The following is a 17,358-nucleotide window of genomic DNA, read 5'->3' on the forward strand; positions in this document are numbered from 1 at the left end:
CACCTGCCCCAAGCCTTTCTGACGACAGAAATGCACATCCACCAGCTGACAGCTAAGCATACCGCGCCTGATCAACACAGGAAGTCGTCGTCGGCCCTGTTTTGGGCTGCTGACAGCCGAGCCGCTCAATAGCAGCCAAACAGTGAACCGCAAAGCCAGTCCATTGAGGCAGTGTCACGAGTGAGGAGTCAATGTCATGTGGGATTAGAGCTTTATAAAGGAGGAGCTGGGAGCTGCGATGGGAGGAGGATTCAGGGCTGGACCCAAACCCACCGGATGTCAATAAAGGGGCAGCTCAAGCACACGGTTACCCGCCGTCGCCGCTGCAGAATAATGCGACATAGCAAACACGCAGGCGGAAAGAGCGAGAAAGCTGTGCAATAATGGGGGGGGGGGCATTTTTCCATCTAATTAAGTAAAGTGGAAGCGTACCTTCATTACCGTCGCCAGAGTCTGTCAGGCATCTCCAAAGACACCACAGGAAGTGGGCCGGCGGGCTCGTAAAGAGAGAGCGAGGCCCAGAGCGAGCATTCCTGCTAATCGGGGCCAGCAGGCCGATGCCCATGTGTTACCCATAATGCCTAGGGGCGTATAGGGGGAGACCACCCATCCTTCTCCAGGGGGGCACAGGGAACAAAGGTCAGCCATCTCCCCTGTGACCATGCCTATCCCTAGCTACAAGATGTGGTCAGTTCCATTACCCCCATCTCTGAGTACCTAATGGTCAACCCGGGCTGGACACACTGCTCCCATGGGGGGGGGGGTCCCGTTCATTGCTGACTAGGTGAATAGTCACCCTGCATCAGCTCAGTTGGTACGGACCTTCTAAGCCAGGCTTACGCAGCTGGGACACTGTGAGCTGACTTTGCCTCATGGGTAATGGGCTGCACCGCCAGCTCACTCCAGATGTGACAGCACATGGGGGCTTCCCCTGGTCACCCTCCCCCCCCCCCACCGGTAATTCAACACCCCCCCCTCAAATACAGCCTTCACTCAGCCGAAAAGGGGCAGATTAGGCACATGGCTAAGCTCTTTGTCCCTGAGCTGGGGAGTATGTCTGGGGCTTGGTGGCTCCCAGGACAGCCTCCCTATCAGAAGTGAGGGGGGGGCTGGATTTTCAAGGTGACTCCCACGTCGTCACCAAGCCGCCAATCAGCTCCGCCACACCCCCAGTCGGAATGCGTGCCGAGGTCACGCTGCCCCTCCCTCCACGCGGCTGCTATCGTGGGCCCAGCGCTCGCCAACACCGACCCGACCCACTGCTCTCACGTTACAGTCCGCGCACAGCCAGCTTCCTGAGAAAACTTTTCACAGGAACGTGAACGGGCGCCAGGTTAAAGGTTACCGGCTTTTATAACCGACTCGCAGATGTTAGCGGGTGGAAGGTAAACATGCAGGCAAGGCGGCAGTCACCTGGTGGTTAATGACCCGAAATCCCATAACAAACATCCATCGAAGAGGAGCAGCTACATTAAACGGGGGGGGGGATACAGGTACGTACATACATCTCCGGCGAAAGGCACGAGGAAAAGCTTCTATCTGGCGGCCCACAGAGCGCCCTCCGCTGCTTACAGGAGTGCGTGCGTCCCCACGGACTCAGCCGGCGATGCTCAGATCTCACTCAGCACCAGAACAAAAAGGCCCGTTACAGGCAAACTCCGCTGTGCCGCCGCGGACAGGTCACACCCACACCCTTATAGGACGCAGTGCAGTCAAGTCACCACCCCCTGTAGTCTTTGGGGGTGGGGGGGGTGGCTGTACGTTTAGGGTTAGTCATAGGAGAAGGGCTTAGAGTGGACAACATCCCGAGTGTCAGAAAGGTGGCTGTGTGGGAGCGAGCACGCTCTCTGCAGTTCATGTGTGTCATGAAGCTGGTCGCCTCGAGCACAACGCCGGGGGCCACAGACCAGGCGGACAAGCCCCCCCCCCCCCCCCCGTTTCTTCATGAGCATTAACTCGAAACACTAACACTCTCCAGCTCACAGTGAGTCTCCATGGCAACAATAAGACAAACCATGTAAATATTACTATCAGGATGTTTCATGTTTATCACTGAAAGTCCAATCAAGGGGCAGCACAGGATGCCAGGCCTGAGCCACAGCGGCGGAGACAGGCGGCCCAGACAGGGGGCGAGCAGCCCAGGGGATCCGTCCAGAGTCAGCACTCCTCCACACCCACACACCCTCCCAGCCAGGGGGCAGTTTACAGCATGCGAGAGCTGCGCCCTTTGCTGAGGCAGGGCGCATCTGTGCTTTAGTCCCCCAAGGCCAGAACCACCTGTCATACATCAGAACCTTGGTGACCCGAGAGCTCAGGAGCACAAGCAGCAGGCGGGGAGGCCGCGACCCACAGAGACAGAGGGCCTGCGGCGGGCGGACGGAGTCCCGGTCCAGTGCGGAGGGCTGCAGGTTCCGCAACCTGGGAGGTACTCCGCTCTCGCAAGCCTTGAAAGAACCTCGAAAGATTCTCGCTGTGAGAAATGCGACGTGAAAGAAGAAAGTAAAACTAAGCAACAGAAACCCTGGATGCCAAGCAAGAAAAAAATCTCTGACACTCGTCGTGCACTGAGACGCCCTTGAGGGAACTCCATGCGTCCGCATGTCCGCTCAGATGCAAGAACGTTACCCCACACCACCACCACCACCACACCGGCCATCTGCCAACAAAGCCCGAGTCCAGCTGGAGCTTTGTGTCGAAGAGAAAATCCATGAGTATTGCGACAAGCAACGAAAGCGATGCGTGACTGAATCACATGGCAAAACACATAAGAAACAGGACGGGCGGTTCAGAGACATAACATCATCACCGTGGGATCACTGAGGCACGCGTGTGACCGATTAAAGGGTCCCAGTGTACGACCAAGCCACAGCACACAATATCTTAGCTTACTATATCCACTGGAAACAACCCAGCAACCACAGGCTGTAGCTCCCCCCTCCAAATCAAAGGCCAGTTCTGAACTGAAAGCCCCCCCAAATCCCGCCACAGCCCCGTGGCTCCTCCCTGTCAAGGCTGTAATCAGTGCTGCCTTAATATCAAACATCAGGCCCGCCATCTTGTGTGAGCTGTAAAAGAACCGCAATCGTTCTGAGGTCTCTGGTCTTCAGAAATCTCTTAAATTTAGCTCTGGCTAACGCAGTGAAACCTCCCACCACTGGGGGCAGCACTCAATTAGGACTGCAGTCCCGTGCGCATCTCCGCAGTGCAGATGTTACTGCGCTTTCTTGTGCCGACTGTACCTGACCTTCTGTCTCACTCCTGTACCCCCCTCCCCTCCAGGTGAATCAGCCCTGTCACTGTAACCTACATAATCGGCGAAGCAACAAAATACAACCATGACGACCCAACTTATAGGTTTACCTTGAAACCGGCTTGGGCCGCATTATGGTAATACTGTCGTATTTTCGGTTCACGGCAGTGGTTGCGCTTGGCAAAACTGAAACATTTCTAATGGAGGACCATCACCTCCCCCCCCCCCCCCCGTCGAAGCTGGCAAATATTAACCATGGAGAATCAAAATATCAAAATCACTTCGCTTTTGAAAATACTGCCAAAACACCGGACACCGTGACATAATACCTGCCTTGAAACCTGCGAATGAAAACCAGGGTTTGTACAGAAAAAGCTTGATCACTGCTCTCTAAAATTTCAGAAGTGATCTACCAACAGCCCAGTTCTAAGGTCACCCGATGCCAACACATGGGGGCAGACACAGACATGTAATGTGGAGGTTCAGTCATACTTCATGACTTCATAATTCTTTGCATTGTCTCCGACTGCGCTGCTGAGAGACAGGAATCGCGACTTTTAAACAGACTGCAATTACCACGTTACCGACTGACGAGAAGAGGAAGAGCCACAGGAAGCATTTCTCACATGGCCACACCTCGGCCCTCCTCCCTCACAGCCCATCCCTCTGACAGGAGAAGCAACAACAACAAAAGAGAACCTGCCGAGAAAGGCGGCTGTCTGCATGCGGACATCTCTTCCTGCTTTGGTCAGGTGAGGCTTAGCTGAAGCAGCAAACTGTGCCGGAAGGATAGGAGGTCTGAACAGAGACACTGACCCCAGCATTGCCTCCCCCACCGGCCCGTGAGGGCGCCGGCATCAGGGACAGAATGAGGCCCAAACATCACTTCACAACCACAACTAAATTTTCCCCACTATGCCAGTTCAACACCACCCCCCCGAGGACACTGCAAGGTGACCCTTGGGGTGGCTGGGGTGACATCACATGCGTCGCATTTCTGCATGCGGGAATGTGTCCAGTGTCTGCCATGACATCGCCCTGCGGAAATCCAGAAGTCGTGGCACCGGCAGCAGGGAAACAAGCACAGAAATCCAGGAAAACCAGACGTCGAATTTCACCATGGAGATGTAAACAGAATGAGTGGAGTTGTGACTAATGTGGTGAAAAGTAACAGGATGTGGGCTCAGCCCCGGCACCTCGTGCGACGGATGGCCATCCTCCCCCCCATTTCGGCAAATTCAGACAATCTACGAATCACATTTGCAGTCTCGTCTGCAACAACAACAAACATCGAGCATTCACATACACTGTAGACCTGCAAATAGGGGATGGAGTATATCTACTTACGTATCTTTAATTATTGTCTTTCTTACCTTTCCTCAAACATGACCAGGCAGGAGAATCACATTTTGTCTGTAACTCTGTAACTCAAACTCAAACAGGCCCTACCCCGATGGTGAGGCACGACCAAACTGGTAACCAGACTACATGTCCACCCTGAAGCATCACTTCCTGTAGGATCGCAAATCGGACTTTGGGCTTAGTTCTGCCTTTTAAATACCAGGACCTCACCAGGACTCCAGCAATGATCACACCCAGGATCTACTCCAAGACGACCCCAAGAACGACATCCGAGATGAGACACTCTACAGAGAATCCCCAGTGATGACACGTCAACAGTGATGTGGGACACTGCATGAGAGAGCATTCTGTAAACAATCCTGACTGGATATAAACCATAAAAAGTATAAAATAAATTGGAGGATAATGATTCTAAAGGTTACCTTGACGGGTGAAACAGACTAGGCACCGTTGGAATTGTGTGATAACAGATCACAGCTCATGTGACCCAAATCTCAGGACTAATAAAGACGCCCACCCACATCTTTAATAGAAGCCAGGAGATGATTTAACAGCTGCTTATGTGGACCCAGTCAGAACAGCAGCCAACAGCAAACCCGCCTCCAACACTGTCCCCCTGGGGCCAAGCCCAGACCCCATCCATAGGTACCCAACACATTGACTGGGAAACCCCGGTCCATCCCAGTCCTCAGTCCCACCTCTTTTCCAGCCAGAGGCAGCTTTAATTACCTCTTATCTCTGTCTCTCTTGGGCAGGCAAATCCACATAATTAGAACCACGACTCAGGTTCACGGGAAAGTGAACTTCAGCGGGCCTCTGGACCTCCTGGTTCTGTTCGGACGCCGCCCACAAAAAGGCATCCATACAAGCCTGCTCGGGCTTTCACTGACTGCCAGACCGGAGATAGTCACTGAGGACCCCCCCCCTGTCCCACCCATAGACTCTCCGGACACCCTGAACTTTGAAAATGAGCATCCCTGCTCTCCCGCAGCTACAGAGACCCACAGGCAGCTGTAACTGTGAATGTAAGAGTTTCTTTACGTTTCCTTGATGGCGTATGCTGCAGTGTGCCGCTTGCCAGGGATTGGCTGGAGGAAGCCCCCCCATCTGATGGGTGCCGAACCTTCCCTGTGCTGCGGAGATAACACCCCATCCCGGCCCAGCCAAACCAAAGACTCAAGTCAACTTACAACCCAACTGGGATTCGGTAACCTTTTCTCAGGACAGCATGACTAAGTCCACCCCTCCACCAAGGTAGGAAACGTTACTCTCATAAACGTTCTGGAGGAAATTTACGAGCACGGCTCCCAAAATATTCTGGGTGGGACTGACGTCACCCACACTTCCTGTGAAGTATATCTGACAGGAACATTCGGCAACACCTTCCTAACCTGACAAATATAGTTGTCCCTAGGATGACGCGGGGTCGTGTGGGATCTTACTCTGTCCCCAGGAGCAAATAACCCATCACGGAAAAGCTGAGTGTGTACGGGAATGAGGTGAGACTGACGGAAAGGCGAGGCGAGCAAGGACATTAGATCGACTGTTATCCTTTCACTCGCAGTAACGCTAGCCGGCCCATGTGACAAGGGAGGACAGCTCACTAAAGATCAGTGCCATCACACGTGGGGCGCTGGACGGACCCCAATCTCCCCACCGCCACTGTGTTCTGGAAGCCGCTTCAGGCAACTATTGTGTGCCTTATCGTTCCAAAATCGCAGTGCTGGTAAACAACGTCTGTGCATGGGGAACCTGTTCACTGATTTGTTAATCAAATATGTACTAGCCTAAGAGAAACCTCAGTTCACCGCACCAGCCTGAAAGGTCTGCTAATCATCACAAAACCGTGCGGGAAGATCAACCGCCACAAAGAAATCGGCAGACTTATTATTTCTCCTTAAGTAAAAAAAGCAACCACAAAATGGAAGAGAGGCGGGATCTGACCCAACAACGCACTTTGTTCATTTCCAGCCCTCGTCGTTAACGCAGCCAGTCCAAACTTTGCGTTACTACGCTCCTGACATAGATGTAATCCCCTACGCCGAATATGTCAATGCCATTTCATCATGGTAATAAAATACAGCACCCTGGCCGTGTCAAGGAGCAAAGGGTGGCTCAGATCCCAGATGGGTGGGCAGGGGAAAATACATGAACTGGCTCCTTACCAGGATGCGGCATCCAGAGTGCATCCCATATACCCTCAGAGATGCGGGAGGGTGAGGGGCAAGGGCAGGATGAAAACAAGGCAAGAGGTGCATGCAAACGGCGCCGTTTAGAGACGTCGATGAGCATGCAGTGGGTGCAGGTCCGGCCAGGCAGGACAGCCGGACAACAGCGGCGAATGGACCCTTTACTCTGGACGGACACAGACAGGTCTAAGCAGATGAGCAAGGCATTCAAAAACGCAGACTGGAACAGGACTGAAGAACCAATCCACAAACACACCGAAACCAGGACTGTGCAGTTCTGCACCACAGTCTTCATTGTGTAGCTAAGACGCATTTCCATAAATAAGACACAAAAGAAAAAAAACTATCTAAAATTGGAGCCAAATTAGACCCCAGAGTGGCTATGAATGGGCCGGTTGTAGTGCATGAAGACGCAGGCTTGTCTCCACTCGGAGTAAAGCTATGAACCAATGACGTCTACAAAAGCGTGTGCTGGTCACTGCTCTGCCTAAACGTCTGGCTGCAGAACTCGGGGCGCTGCACAGATTTTCAAAGCACATGAAGGAAACGAAACCGAGCGCTGCAGGACTGCTTCATCCTCCAAGGCTGGGGTCCCACACGGCGCTTAAGGAACCAGCAAGACGCAAAGGAATATGCGGGATTCTCGTTTGGATACGAGAAGATGGAGGAGCGCTGACGAGCGGCTGGGCCTCCTCATCGGCAAAGAGGGGGGCTGACATGGGGGGATGGGGTGCTCAACAGCCAATGGGGGGCGCTGACGAGCAGCTGGCCCTCCTCACCAGCCAGGAGGGGGCTGACATGGGGGGATGGGGTGTTCAGCAACCAAAGGGGTGCACAGACGAGCAGCTGGGGCACGTCACCTGCAGGCAGGGAGACCATGAAGAGTTGGGGTGTTCCAAGCTATGGGTCAACCAATGGGACACCTCGATGGGGGAGCTTGGCACCCGCCTCTCTTAAAGAAAGGGGTCGCACTGTTTAAGAGTGGGAATACGGATCGACCTCCTGACCCGGCACAATGCGCAAGGTCAAGGGGCCCGTTTATCCACAAAGGATAGCTGCTGTCACCACTGGAGGAATACCAACTAACCACCAGGCATGTGGCTAAAGAAGATGGAGATTCAGTGTGTGTGTACACACACACACACACACACACACACACACACACACACACACACACACACACACAAAGGTGGTCTGAAAGGAGGTATGCTGTGAACTGCGCAGTGAAGGGGGGGTCCATTTAAACTCATTATCTATGCTGAACGTGTAGCGACTCCCCACAGCTTAATAAAGCGGTAATGAGACCTGACACCAAAGGCTCATGGAGGCCAGCAGGGGGCGCAGCACAGCGAGTAGGTGGATGGGAGCTCAGGGCGAGGCTGGGGGGGCTCCTCCCCATCTGAGGACCACCGGCATGACAGACGGGGCCACAGAGACACAGCTGGGACCACCAGGGGGTGGGACCAGGCATGAATTACAGGGAATGGGCCCTTTGTGCTCCCCTGCTGGTGCGGGCAGCCCGGAGAATGGTGCATTCAGAGCGCCACACCGGCCCTTTGTTACCGCGGCTCCCAGGAAGGCGCCAGCGACTTGGTACGGCAGCGTCAGCAGGGCCGCGGTTCCCCGCTAGACGCCCTCGACATCCGCCTGTTTGCCAGGTTCTCTGACTGCACTGCGATGCTTCCACCGCCACGCCTCATTGTGATTGGCCCAACCGGTGGGTGTCGCCCCCCCACACACCGTGCTGGGCACCCCCTTCCCCGGATGCAGGAGCTCTGATTTAGAAGATCTGAGAAATTAAAAGAACCGGGTGAAGAAAATTCCATCTGGATCTGGAACTGCTTCACAGGAAACACCTCTGACGGCTTTCGGAGGGCAAGCGTGAGTGTTTCACCCCCACTGCAACGTCCTTGCCCGTTGCCATAGAAACAGAGACAAGAGGCGCAGGCTCTGAAGTGCGCAAGGTGTCGATTAAAAACCGATGAAAACAACTTACCACCAACAAACCGCATCCAGGTAGGAGACCATCATATGATCCACTGATAACAAAATGCATTTTCGGCAGCAAACCCTGACCTGATCCTCAGGGATGGTTCCGGACAGGGAGATGTGCTTGCGCGTGTTCAGGACATGCATGTCAAAGCCTTTGTATGACTTTACGGACATAAGTACCACAAGGGGGCACCAATTCCTCTCACAAACACTAATATATGGTGCGGCATTCCAGTTACGGGTGTGCCCACAAACCTCCCCACAAGGGCGGCGCACTCCCCCCCCCCCCCCGGCCCCCCCCATCTCCACCTGCATTTATTTAATCCTGGAGAACCTCAGCCTACGTCAAGGCAGCCCCCACTGGGAGGTTGGCAACCAGCCAGCACAGACGAGAAGGGTCTGTTTCGCCCACGTGACTCTCAAAGGGTCTGCAGACGGACCGCGGACACGAGGAATGGCTGCCAGCCGGGCGGCAGCTCAAACGAAACTTGCAGAAGGAATCCCGAACGAAACGACAAGCGACAAGCCTTTACCCTCGACCGTGTGAATTACACCAAAAGCCTGAGAATTACAGAGATTTACGCGCTAAACAAACTGCACAGCGACTGACGCACTTCAGGGAGGGGCCTCGTCAGCAGCCCCATTGCGGCGGAGTACGGGCCCCCCATGCCAACCCTCTGGAATTGGGTGTGTAACATTCCGACCCACAGACCAGCTTCTTGGGGGGGGGGGGGGCTCGTTAATGACGGAGGTGTACGAAATGCGCAAAAAAAATAAGCAAAGGAGTCACCCCCAATATCGCTGCTTGGCACGGCGGTAAAACTCCCCGTAGCAGAGGCCGTTCCCAGCTAACCCACCCGGCCTCGTTAATTAGAGCCTCCTCCTGTCGGCAGATTCCAAACAAGCCTTCCAGCCGGGCTCAGAAGGGCACCAGCAGGAACCCTGCCGACTAGTCAGAGAGCAGAGCGTTCAGCAAATAAGGGCACAGGGTGACTGACATGAAGGCAGGGGTGTGGGGAGCTCGCAGAGGGCCAGGGTGCGATCGAAACCCTCCCCACCTGCCCAGCACCAGACATCCAGTTTATACTCTGGCATCATGCAGGCTAGCATGCAAGGAACACAGACAAAGGCAGACATTACACCACTCAAATTGTGGGCTGTGCAGGGGTTAGTGCACCAGATTTCACAAGCAGAGTACACCAGTCTTCAGTCCTCCATGCCAACGCTGGCAATTCCCTCCGCTGGATCCAGTCAGCACAGCCCCAGGTGCATGCTGAACAAACAGTCCCATCTGATCCCAAAACACAGTCTGATCCCAGGTATGATCGCCAAGCCAAATCAGTCGGTAGCCACCAACTGATCGGATGCTGTGGGCTCAACCCTCATCACTGACAAGCAGGTAAGTGCAGAGTATCAATATTCAATAGTGACCTAAAAAGTTTCTCACTCTGCACGTTAGGCTCAAGACCACACCTTCAGGACGACACCTTTCAGGTAGAATGCACGGAAAAGAGAGATAAAATAAATAACTAATTACTCCCCACAAAAAATAAATGCCCTACCAACGAGGTGAATGTTTACCTACATGTGCACAAATCACGCCGCAAAGGGAAAAGCAAACAGCTCGCGCACACACGGGACCGTCTGTACGGTTCAGGTGAATTAAAATAAACTTTTAATACTTTGCAACCCTTCGTCTTCATTTTCACTTTCATGGCTCTAACAGTAAATCCTTTAAAAAACAGCTTATTATGTGACTTTTCGTCCGGCTGTTTCACATTTTGCAACTTCGGTTGTCCCGAAGGCAGATAGACCATGATTGCAAAATAACTGAAAACATAGTACGAAGTTTCACCATGAACTTCATTTATAAAAATATATATCCACCCGCAATGTACGTACCTCATTAAATCGCAAACAGAATTTTTTACATTACAATGTAGGGGGCAAAAAAATAATTAGAGGGCACAGGTGTAAAAAGAAAAGCATTTTCCACATGTCCGGCGACACCTCACGCTCACATCTGCACTGTCTCTGTCCCACCCATTAAAACACGGTTTCAGGTTAACTGCCCAGATTCTGTGGGAGGTAATAAGCGACACACAGTGCAATCTGCAACAAGAACATGAAACACTGTCACTTATCTAACCATCGGCCGCGGCTGCACCGTTCTTACCTTGGAAAATGACCCATCATCTAAGCGAACCGCACGAAGCCTTCGCACCAGGAATCTCCGCCAGCACAATAAGGTACGGCTCGGCTTTTGCAGGTGACATCATCTCTTTCGCACTGACAATAGTGCGCATGGACTGGCGATAATGCGCCGCGGGGGGGTCTGGGAGTTGTAGTTCTTTTGGGTGTTGCAGCCCGCTGCCGGCGCTTCCAATGAATGCAGTGTCCCGAAACGAGTTCTGTCAATAGCGACCCTAACGATACAGTATGGTTCCGACGGCCCTACCTTGTCATGGTCCTGTGGGATTATAGTGCAATTTTACTGAAATCTTTATGTAACAATTAAGCGGAAACCTAACCTCACAAGATAAGTACATGAAGTACATGAAGTTTGGAACGATGTTCCCTTTAAGGCAAGATTTCTTAGTCTATCTCTCTCTCACACACACAAACACACATTCATACTGCACCCTCTTCCAAAATACACTACAATTATGATGCAGGAAGGACGTGAAGTTTAATTTGATTCAAGCAAAGGTGTTTTTGTGACCCCTGCTGGAGAGGCTCTGCAATAACGTAATGTTTAAAACCTTCAATCACACCTTACCCTCCTACATTGAGGGGATTAGTGTTGCACAATGCAGAGGTGTTTAACTCTGTGTTGGATTCTTACTGACTTATTGAATTACTCTGTTGTTTGTGTTGGTTGGTTTCTCAACACGGGGAAGCACAGCTGTCTCTCCATTGCTGTTTTTGTCTGTTGTCTGATCTTAATCGAATTAAAGCCGACCTAACAGTCTGAGGCCATGGAGGCTGGCTGCTTTGGGACAGGCCCTGCCCTGTGCACTCGCTCACCCAGCTGCAGGCCAGTGCCAAAGAGACACCAGTCTACTCACAGCTACAGACCACAAGATTTGAGGGATGAAGCGGTAACCCGGGGAGGCTGCCAGCGTGTTGGAGGAGATGGTCACTAGTAAAAGTCCAGCCCAAAAACAGCAGCCACGCCTGGATAAACAGCAGCTCTCTGTGGTATGTAATGTGGATGAGGGAGAGACATTAACGCACACGGCCTGAGAGAGCAGGGCGACAGTCTCCACAGTGCTACAAATTACATGGGAGCGTGTTTAACGGCATCTGTTTGGAGCTTGAGCCAAGAAAACTTGTGCATAAAGACGCTGCAGCAGAGCCCTGTGCCCAAGGCTGTGACCTGGGCTGCAGCCGAGCATCTCAAGTTGTAGGGGGGCCCAATTGTATTAGATTTTTTTGTTGTGACAGCAGCATTTTAGGCTGTAAGTAGGGCCCCCAGCCCCCCTAAATTAAATCCTACCCATGCCCCAAGCCCCAGCCTTTGCTCAAAGGTTTTCGGGAATCTGGATCTAGCTCAGTTTGCATCACGAAGTCTTTGGAAAGCCGCTAAACAACAAAGACTAACATAATGCAGGAAGGCAGAGGAACGGATTGGTGGAAGCAGCGTGTAGGACAGCGGGACGGTCGGACGTAAATGCCGGCCCCGGACATTGGACTTTGGCCGAGCAAAAGATTTTGCTAATTGGTGGTGGTGGTGGTGGGGGGGGCAGTTCTGTCTTGGAATAAGCTTGGGATAGACTGGCTTACACAACTATGGGCCCGCTGGAACGCCCTGGGCTCATCCACACTGCAGACCTTCAGAGAAAATGCAGCCTGTGTGGTTCCAGTGGTTGTAAAGGGTCCGATGCTCACTGATTAGAGAAAGATTTTCCTTGAGTCACACGATTCATTAAGAAACAAAGCGGGGACTTGTAGGCCTGGCAGATTTCAAAGAGCAGCTTCCACGTCAGCCTCAGTTCCCCCCGCAGCGCAGCACGCACCACTTTGCACCCAAGCCGCGTGATTCCGCGTGCAGCGTGTTCAGTACAGTCAGTCTGGACATGTTTGCTGCCTCAGGAGAGCCCCTCCCCCACATTATCCAGACTTAAGAGAGTCCATTATCATCCTCATGTGACGCTGGCCAGGCCAAGTGGAACTGAAAACAGAGGGTGGGGGCTTCAAGTACAGATATCAATGTCAGCACTCACTCCCTCTCTCACTCCATCCATCCATGATTCACTCAGTCACTCAATAATTCACTTACACACATGCTGACTGCATCTTCTGCTCAGATAATTCACTCACTTACAAGCTGACTCCATCATCCCTTCAATAATTCACTCGCTACTTATTACATTCATTTTCCATCAGCAGAATCCCCACCAGTTCCTCTGGAATCCTTCGTCATTCCTTATATTCACTGCATTTCACCAACAGCAAGCTGGATCAGCTAATCAAGGTGAACTTTCAGAAGATTAAATGGTTAGAGCCTTGTGTATGATATAACACATCAATGGGGGGGGGGGGTGCAGAGTTTGCATGTTCTCCCCATGTCGTCGTGGGGTTTCCTCCGGTTTCCCCCCACAGTCCAAAGACATGCTGAGGCTAATCGGACTTGCTAAATTGCCCGTAGGAGTGCGTGTGTGAGTGAATGGTGTGTGAGTGGCCCCCCATCCTAGGCTGTTCCCTGCCTCATGCCCAGTGCTTCTGGGATAGGCTCCGGACCCCCCGCGTCCCAGTAGGATAAGCGGTTTGGAAAATGGCACAACAACACATCATAAATCAGGGTTTGGTCATGGTGGACAGAACATGCAGAAGATGTCCTGTGAATGAACACCCTGATCTTCCTTTCTGCTGAACTGCTTGGGTGGCAAAGGAGAGGCAGGATTTGTCATCGAGGGCAGTGCCAATACATCAGTGTTGCTATTTAGTCAGAGCTGGGCTTAATGACAGGGTCAAGGTCAGGCAGGTCAAAGGTCAGGGCCAACAGCCCAGGCTGCCGAGGTCATTATTATTAATGTATAACAGCAATCAGCGTAAAAAACATGTAAAAATCCACATAGAAGTGTCTCCTTTCTTTCTGTTCTTATCAGGAAGGTCAAACCATTTTACCACGAGTCCTGCAAATGCTTCACTGTGATTGATTGCTTATATTTCAGTCAAACTGCAGAGTTGAAAATTAGCCACCCATTATCCAAGCTTGGTGTGCCTCTTGTCAGCCCCCACAATCCTGGGGGGGGGGCCTGCTCTACCAAGTTATCGCACGACCTCCCCCGAGCGCCACGCCTGTGGTTTGTGCCTGCAGCCATATCTATGAGCTAAGCATCACCTTTCAGCTGAGACCAGCAGGTGTGGAACAGTGGTGAACTGACATGTGAGAGGTTCGCGCACCTTTTTGTTTCCGTGCCTTTGTTGAATGATTGAACTCCATTCCACCCTTATCGGGCTTTCGATCACGCCGTCTGGCAGCCAGCTGTGACCCACCCGCATGCTTAACTTTACAGCGTTTCCGTATCAACAGTCTCCATCCAGCCTTTGAAACATGGCTTTGCGCTACTTATTAAATTCATAACATGGTGGATCATACCGCGGGGAAGGATCTAGGTTTAGTATGATTGTGACACATCAGCAGACGGTTACTGGCTGACTATGCGGGGGCCTCGGGTAGGAGAGCAAACCAGACTGCTTTCCTGAACTGTGCTGACAGACAAGGCTGCACTGAGGAAGGTGAAGTCGGCTGACAAAAAGCAGAGGGGTGATAACATGACGCCCACAATCAAAGCTAAAATGGGAGGCTTGTTAGGGATGTGACACATTCACCGCCTCCACATCACTACTCTTTGACACTGAACTGAAACAGGACAGCACACTGGATTAATGAACCCTCTCCGCTTACTGGTAACATTGTTATTGAATTGTTGGGGCTCAAACATTCCCTTAACGCTGAACTCTATTCCTCCCGAGTTATTAGATTAGGATTAACAAAGTTGAAGGGCTTCCACGCGACGTCTGTAGTGCTGGTCGGTGCCGTCAGAGGTGTGATTGGATTAGACTGAAATCCACAGGTCGGTCAGCAGGGAAGCAGGTTCACAAAGGCCCCCATTGTTTGCGGGTAACGGCTCGTTGTGAAATGCATGGGTCAGCAAGGCAGCGCACGAGTTTGTGACACCCCACGTCAGAGGAGTCAGCAAGATGGGGGGGGGGGTCTTCCATGTGACCACACAGCTCTGCTCTGAAGCATGATGGGGAACCGGGTTGCTCCTCTACAAAATATTACCCCTTTAAATCTGACTAATAATTAGTAATTTTAATGTTTAGTAGGTTCCTTGGAATGTACGCTAGATCCTGCTACATCGGGGCTGGTAAGTTTAGGGTGGAGTTCACCGGAAATCGCAGACTAAAATTTCTCGTTTTTAAATTTAGAACCTCCTCTCACACTGCAGATGTTCTGAATAAAAGCGCCCAGCCAGTGACAGTCCTCCAAAAGCCTTTTTTCCTACTCAGAGAAGCATATGCCAAAGTGAGGACTTTGCCCGCAAGGCAGGGATCTGCCACTTTAATTAGGACTACGAGTGCGTGTGTCCCTCAGACCTGCTGTGTTGTTTTGGTATAATCGCAGAACCAAGCTTGGCGTGAAGATAATCAGTTAACAGACAGAGTCAACAAACAGACTCATTTAGATCTACTTCAGCTCCCTCCATCGCTGACCTTTTTCCCATATCCATCTTGTACTTTAAATTTACCGGTAAATGAAAAGAGTAAATAAGGTGCTGAATGGGAGAGCGGGAACCTCGGGCAAAATGGGACAGGAGAAGCGCATAGGTGGGACGCTGTTGGGAGGAGATGCATTAAGAATCACCATCTTGACCTAAGCAAAGTCTTCATAATCTGACTCCGCCCAGGTGAGGGGGACAGTAGTGTATATAATGTGGCTCAAAAAGCAGGCAGAAGTCCAACCAGCCCCACCAGTCCAACCTGTGCCTCCAGTCCTGTGTGTCAGTTGTCAAGCCTTCATTCCAGTTTGGCGTCTCCTTCTTCTCCGAGGGGGTGCAGAACACATGAGGGCAGACATGGCCCTGTGGATGGAGGTAGGCCCTGTGGATGGAGATAGGCCTGCACGTGCCAGGGCTGACTTCCTGCGCGGTTTTTACCGCCCGCATATTTGCGTAATGTTTACCGCGGTCCACTGAAACATGCCGCCACGTTGCTCCAAATCCCGTGGGCAGCAGTCGTGTATAGTATCGTTCATCACCAGTATCTCTGTCGACAAGGTCACTGACAGTCAAATTGTTCCGGAGAAGAAGAACAGTCTTTCAGAAAGAGTCTGCCACCAGACTAGCTCAGCTGCCGCATCCTCCGCCAAGCCTGAAACATCTGATCGTATCTGAGAGCTTGACATCTAACCTGCTGGCGGACGGCTGGAGCCTGACTAGGCGAGGAAGGGAAACCATCACCCAACACCCTCCATCCAGCAGATATGATGTCACCAGAGGTCAAAGAGCTGATACTGGTGACACGGACTCTTTCCACACAGAGTTGAGGTGACGGCGTCCAGGTGCCCTAAGACAGGCCATTCAGGGTGTGTTTCCTAGTCTTGGAGGCCACACCAACACTCATGAATGTTCAGCATGGTTATCATCATCAAAAACTAAAACTCAGACAAAAAGAAAATATTTTTGCTAACTGAAAATAAAAAACTATCAAAAACCATAAAATTGCTTCTCAAATATAGATTCATAACCATAAACCATAAAATTGCTTCTCTGAAATAGATTTTTTTTCAGATAAAAACTACCACATTAAAACCATGCTGAATTTCAAAGAAATTTTTAAGATAATGAACACAGTTAAAATAAACACTAAATTAAACTATCAAAATATAAAACTGGTTCACAAGTGGGGCGGCATGGTGGTGCAGAGGTTAGCACTGTTGCCTCACACCTCTGGGACCCGAGTTCGAGTCTCGAACTCAGCCTGAGTCACACGTGTGTGGAGTTTGCATGTTCTCCCCATGTCGTCGTGGGGTTTCCTCCGGGTACTCCGGTTTTCCCCCACAGCCCAAAAACATGCTGAGGCTAATTGGAGTTACTAAATTGTCCATAGGTGTGCATGTTTGAGTGAATGATGTGTGAGTGTGACCTGCGATGGGCTGGCCCCCCATCCTGGGTTGTTCCCTGCCTCGTGCCCATTGCTTCTGGGATAGGCTCCGGAACCCCCGCGACCCAGTAGGATAAGCGGTTTGGAAAGTGGATGAATGGATGGTTCACAAGCAAAGCTATGTAGAGGTCCAGTGGTCCCAGTCCTGTACTGTGCCCAGCTGGTCCGGCTAACTGGACAATGCTGCGTCAACGCACCACCCAGACAGCTATTATGCCCACTTTGCTCCTAATATGCTCCATTGTTGTTATCTGCCATGTCCACACTCAACGGTCTGTTTGGGAACACTGTCAGGTGATAAAGTGCTAGGTGGGGCTACTTTTAAAACCACTGTATTGATTCGACTATAGTCACAGAAATAAGAAAAATTTGTTTTCAAATTCTGTGTTC

General features: G+C 51.6%; 1 protein-coding gene across 2 annotated transcripts in view; it reads right to left on the reverse strand.

The window, feature by feature from the left end:
• The window catches only part of daam1a (dishevelled associated activator of morphogenesis 1a), a 41,437-nt gene extending 30,320 nt beyond the window's left edge, over positions 1-11,117 (reverse strand). For both annotated transcript variants that reach the window (XM_048973839.1, XM_048973838.1), the window contains exon 1: positions 10,970-11,117. The gene's annotated coding sequence lies outside the window, so the exon portion shown is untranslated. The remainder of the gene's footprint in view (positions 1-10,969) is intronic.
• Between the last annotated feature and the right edge of the window lie 6,241 nt (positions 11,118-17,358).

Source organism: Brienomyrus brachyistius, chromosome 14 (genome assembly GCF_023856365.1).
Source record: "Brienomyrus brachyistius isolate T26 chromosome 14, BBRACH_0.4, whole genome shotgun sequence".
NCBI lineage: Eukaryota > Metazoa > Chordata > Actinopteri > Osteoglossiformes > Mormyridae > Brienomyrus > Brienomyrus brachyistius.